This window comes from Oncorhynchus clarkii, chromosome 9, assembly GCF_045791955.1.
Source record: "Oncorhynchus clarkii lewisi isolate Uvic-CL-2024 chromosome 9, UVic_Ocla_1.0, whole genome shotgun sequence".
Lineage (NCBI taxonomy): Eukaryota > Metazoa > Chordata > Actinopteri > Salmoniformes > Salmonidae > Oncorhynchus > Oncorhynchus clarkii.
In genome coordinates this window covers 70,128,750-70,134,830 of record NC_092155.1, presented here as the reverse complement: position 1 = coordinate 70,134,830, position 6,081 = coordinate 70,128,750, and positions in this window count along the sequence as shown.

The following is a 6,081-nucleotide window of genomic DNA, read 5'->3' as shown; positions in this document are numbered from 1 at the left end:
ATACCGAGGGAATATTTTACCTGTGACGACGGTGTGTTCCGTGATAACCCATCTGATTATCAGGGTTTGTGTCTGGTAAGGGGATGACCATTCACTTTTCTCAAACAATGATATTACAATATGTTTCAGAACACAATATATAGTTTTGTTTTACCTGGCTGATTACTGCAGTTATATTTTTCAGTCACTTTGGTGAATTTTCAGAACTCTATGCACAAACATCAAAAAGATCATCAAAATAGCCACTTTTAGCCTCTACACCTCTTAGGCAGTATTACTTCCATGGCCTATCCTGCCATATGGGGGACAAAATATATTTGGTTTCTTGCACCGATGCAAGCCAACACAGTGATTTCAAGAATCAATGTACAGTTGAAGTCGGAAGTTTACATACACTTTGGAGGTTGGAGTCATTAAAACTCGTTTTTCAACCACTCCACAATTGACTTGTTGACAAACTATAGTTTTGGAAAGTCGTTTCGGACATCTACTTTGTGCATGACACAAGTCATTTTTCCAACTGTTGTTTACAGACAGATTATTTAACTTATAATTCACTGTTTCACAATTCCAGTGGGTCAGAAGTTTACATACACTTAGTTGACTGTGATTTAAACAGCTTGGAAAATTCCAGAAAATGATGTCATGGCTTTAGAAGCTTCTGATAGGCTAATTGACATTATTTGATTCAATTGGAGGTGTACCTGTGGATGTATTTCAAGGCCTACCTTCATACTCAGTGCCTCTTTGGTGCAAAAAGTGCAAATCAATCCCAGAATAACAGCAAAGGACCTTGTTAGGATGCTGGAGTAAACAGGTATAAAAGTATCTATACCCACAGTAAAAACGAGTCCTATATCGACACAACCTGAAAGGCCGCTCAGCAAGGAAGAAGCCACTGCTCCAAAACCGCCATAAAAAGCCAGACTATGGTTTGCAACTGCACATGGGGACAAAGATCGTACTTTTGGAGAAATGTCCTCTGGTATGATGAAACAAAAATATAATTGTTTGGCCATAATGACCATTGTTATGTTTGGAGGAAAAAGGGGGAGGCTTGCAAGCTGAAGAACTTCATCCCAACCGTGAAGGACAGGGGTGGCAGCATCATGTTGTGCGGGTGCTTTGCTGCAGGAGGGAATGGTGCACTTCACAGAATAGATGGCATCATGAGGAGGACAAATATATGGATGAATTGAAGCAACATCTCAGGACATCAGTCAGGAAGTTAAAGCTTGGTCGCAAATGGGTCTTCCAAATGGACAATGGACCCACGCATTCTTCCAAAGTTGTGGCAAAACGGCTTAAGGACAACAAAGTCAAGGTATTGGAGTGGCCAGCACAAAGCCCTGACCTCAATCCCATAGAACATTTGTGGGCAGAACTGAAAAAGCTTGTGCGAGCAAAGGAGGCCTACTAACCTGACTCAGTTACACCAGCTCTAATTGAGTGTATGTAAACTTCTGACCCACTGGGAATGTGATGAAAGAAATAAAAGCTGAAAGAAATAATTATCTGTACTATTATTCTGACATTTCACATTCTTAAAATAAAGTGGTGATCCTAACTGACCTGAAGACAGGGAATGTTTACTGTGATTAAATGTCAGGAATTGTGAAAAACTGAGTTTAAATGTATTTGGCTAAGGTGTATGTAAACTTCCGACTTCAACTGTATATACCTTGAACCCTATACTTAAGGTAGTATATGGCCCAAGAAGGGGGTCATTAGTGAGATAACAGTCATATTACTTGGCTGCTTCTCTTTCATTATTTCATTATTTTATTTAGTGATTATAGCCCTCTCGCTTCGCCACTTCTTTCTGCTGAAACTATGTAATCGAAACAGTGCCCCTCTGTATGTAACCCCTGTTTCTGATGCTGTCTGGACAGTGAAACAGCGCCCCCTCTGTCTCAGTAGGTGTAGACCATGTTTCTGATGCTGTCTGGACAGAAATATTATGACAGTACATAGTCTTTTGGTCCAGACAGCATCAGATACATGGTCTACACATACTGAGACAGAGATGGCGCTGTTTCACTGTCCAGACTGCATCAGATACATGGTTGATACATACTGAGACAGAGGGGGGCTGTTTCACTGTCCAGACTGCATCAGATACATGGTCTACACCTACTGAGACAGAGGGGTGCTGTTTCACTGTCAGACTGCATCAGATACATGGTCTACACATACTGAGACAGAGGGGGCGCTGTTTCACTGTCCAGACTGCATCAGATACATGGTCTATACATACTGAGACAGAGGGGGCGCTGTTTCACTGTCAGACTGCATCAGATACATGGTCTATACATACTGAGACAGAGAGGCACTGTTTCGCTTGCTTAGATACTTTATCTGAGATTGATGTGTCTTTCTGTCGGCGCACGTCGCGGTCAAATAAATGATCAATATTTTATTAGAACATGGAAAAAAGTGCGGTAGCATGGGCCAGGCCCCCAAATAGCCTCCAATAACAGCGGATCTGGCAACATCATGGCCTTGTAGAGAAACTGCTCTGTTCACGACCACAAGGCCCTTCAGTGGGCAGCCTGCAGCGGGTGGTGAAGACAGCCCAGTCGTGCTCCCACCCATACAGGACATGTCCTCAAAGCGGTGCTTGAGGAAGACCTGGAACATCATCAAGGTCCCCACACAGCCCAGCCATGGATTGGTCACTCCCTTACCGTTGGGCAGATGTATCGGAGCATCGGGTCTAAGACCACCTGGCTCATGGACAGTTTCTATCTGCGCTGCCCAGCCAGCCACAAGCCATCAGAAGCTGGTACAGAGACTGCTCTCAACCAACTCTATAAGGCCATAAGCAAAGAAGAAATTGCTCACCCAGAAGCGGCGCTCCTAGTGGCCGGGGACTTTAATGAAGGCAAACTTAAATCAGTTTTGCAACATTTTTCCCAGCATGTCACATGTGCAACCAGGAGAAAAAAAATCCTAGACCACCTTTACTCCACACACAGAGATGCATACAAAGCTCTCCCCCGCCCTCCATTTGGCAAATCTGACCATAATTCCATCCTCCTGACTCCTGTTTACCTGCAAAAACTAAACCAGGAAGTACCAGTGACTCGCTCAATATGGAAGTGGTCAAATGACGCGGATGCTACAGGACTGTTTTGCTAGCACAGACTGGAATATGTTCCTGGATTCATCCAATGGCATTGAGGAATACACCACCTCAGTCATCGGCTTCATCAATAAGTGCATCGATGACATCATCCCCACAGTAACTGTACGTACATGTCTCAACCAGAAGCCATGGATTACAGGCAACATCCACATCGAGCTAAACTCTAGAGCTGCTACTTTCAAGGAACGGGAGAATAATCCGGATGCTTATAAGGAATCCTGCTATGCCCTCAGACGAACCATCAAACAAGCAAAGAGTCAATACAGGATTAAGACTGAATCCTACTACACCAGCTCTGACGTTCATCGGATGTGGCAGGGCTTGAAAACTATTACGGACTACAAAGGGAAACCCAGACACGAGCTGCCCAGTGCCGAGAGCCTACCAGACGAGCTAAATGCCTTTTATGCTCGCTTCGAAGCAAGCAACACTGAAGCATGCGCGAGAGCACCAGCTGTTCTGGATGACTGTGTGATAATGCTCTCGGTAGCCGATGTGAACAAAACCTTTAAACAGGTCAACATTCACAAAGCCGCTGAGCCAGACGGATTACCAGGATGTGTATCAAAGCATGCGCGGACCAACTGGCAAATGTTTTCACTGACATTTTCAACGTCTCCCTGCCCGAGTCTGTAATACCTACATGTTTCAAGCAGACCACCATAGTCCCTGGGCCCAAGGAAGAAAAGGTAACCTGCCTAAATGATTACCGCCCCGTGGCACTCATGTCCGTAGCCATGAAGTGCTGGCTCACATCAACAGCATCCTCCCAGACACCCTAGACCCACGCCAATTTGCATGCAGCGCCACAGATACACAGATGACGCAATCTCAATCGCACTCCACACTGCCCTTTCTCACCTGGACAACAGGAACACCTATGTGAGAATGCTGTTCATTGACTACAGATCAGTGTTCAACACCATAGTGCCCACGAAGCTCATCACTAAGCTAAGGACTCTGGGACTAAACACCTCCCTCTGCAACTCGATCCTGGACTTACTGACGGGACGCCCCCAGGTGGTAAGAGTAGGCAACAACACATCGGCAACGCTGATCCTTAACACTGGGGCCCCTCAGGGGTGTGTACTTAGTCCCCTCCTGTGTTCCTTGTTCACCCACGACTGCGTGGCCAAACACGACTCCAACGCCATCATTATGTTTGACACAACAGTGGTAGGCCTGATCACCGACAACGATGAGATGGCCTATAGGGAGGAGGTCAGAGAACTGGCAGTGTGGTGCAAGGACAACAACCTCTCCCTCAACGTGATCAAGACAAAGGAGCTGATTGTGGACTACAGGAAAAGGCGGGCCGAACAGGCCCCCATTAACATCGACAGGGCTGTAGTGGAGCGGGTCGAGAGCTTCAAGTTCCTTGGCGTCCACATCACCAACGAACTATCATGGTCCAAACATACCAAGACAGTTGTGAAGAGGGCACAACAAAACCTTTTCCCCCTCAGGAGACTGAAAAGATTTATCATGGGTCCCCAGATCTTCAAAAGGTTCTACAGCTGCACCACCGAGAGCATCCTGAACGGTTGCATCACCGCCTGATATGGCACCTGCTCGGCATCTGACCGTAAGGCGCTACAGAGGGTAGTCCGAACGGCCCTGTACATTGCTGGCGCCAAGCTTCCTGCCATCCAGGACCTATATAATAGGCGGTGTCAGAGGAAAGCCCATAAAATTGTCAGAGACTCAAGTCACTCAAGTTATAGACTGTTTTCTCTGCTACCGCACGGCAAGCGGTACTGGAGTGTCAAGTCCAGGACCAAAAGGCTCCTCAACAGCTTCTACCCCAAAGCCATAAGACTGCTGAACAGTTCATAAAATCGCCACCGGACATTTTACATTGACCCCCCCCCCCTTTTGTGCACTGCTGCTACTCGCTGTTTGTTACCTATGCATAGTAATTTCGCCCCCACCTACATATTACCTCAACTAGCCTGTACCCCCGCACACTGACTCGGTACCGGTGTCCCCTGTATATAGCCTCATTATTGTTATTCTTATTGAGTTATTTTGTATTATTTCTTTTTATTTGATTCTACTTGGTAAATATTTTCTAATTCTTGAACTGCACTGTTGGTTAAGGGCTTGTAAGTAAAGCATTTCACAGTAAAGTCTACACTTGTTGTATTCGGCGCATGTGACAAATAAAGTTTGATTTGATTTAACCAAACTGCTCAACACTGATAAGTACTTAAACTTTGCAATATACAGATTTGGTTATCTACATAGTTTGATAACTGTTGATCACTAAAATTCTATATTTTTAAAACACGAATGAATCAACTGACATCAATTTACGTTGGAAGGTAAAACCAAATGATGTATGGATGTGGCTGTAAATACTACATCATCGTCCATCAGCCAGTGTGCTTCAACAGGACAAAGTAGAAAGACTGCCATGTGCTACCATTATAGTGTAGTGTAAAATGCACTGCTGAAATACAGGTTGTATATAACAATTTATAAACTGGGTGGTTCGAGCCCTGAATGCTGATTGGCTGACATACTATGGTATATCAGACCCGTATTCCACTTACGTTGGTAACCAGTTTATAATAACAATAAGGCACCTCCGGGGGTTGTGGTATATGGCCAATATACCACGGCTAAGGGCTGTATCCAGGCACTCTGCGTCACGCCTAAGAACATCCCCTAGCTGTGGTATATTGGCCATATACCACAACCCCTTGTGCCTTATTAATTAATATTCCACTCGTCTGAATTTAATTTAGACACAGTAAGCCGATTGAATTTTGGCAAGCAGAGAGACGTGATACTGTATCAGTTGACAAGTCACATAGAACATTTGATAATTTACAATGTTACATGGGGCAGAAATGGAATACACACATTGTGCTTGCTAGACCAATATGTTTGTACAGTATACTGTCTTTAAAATACTTCAATTTCTGATT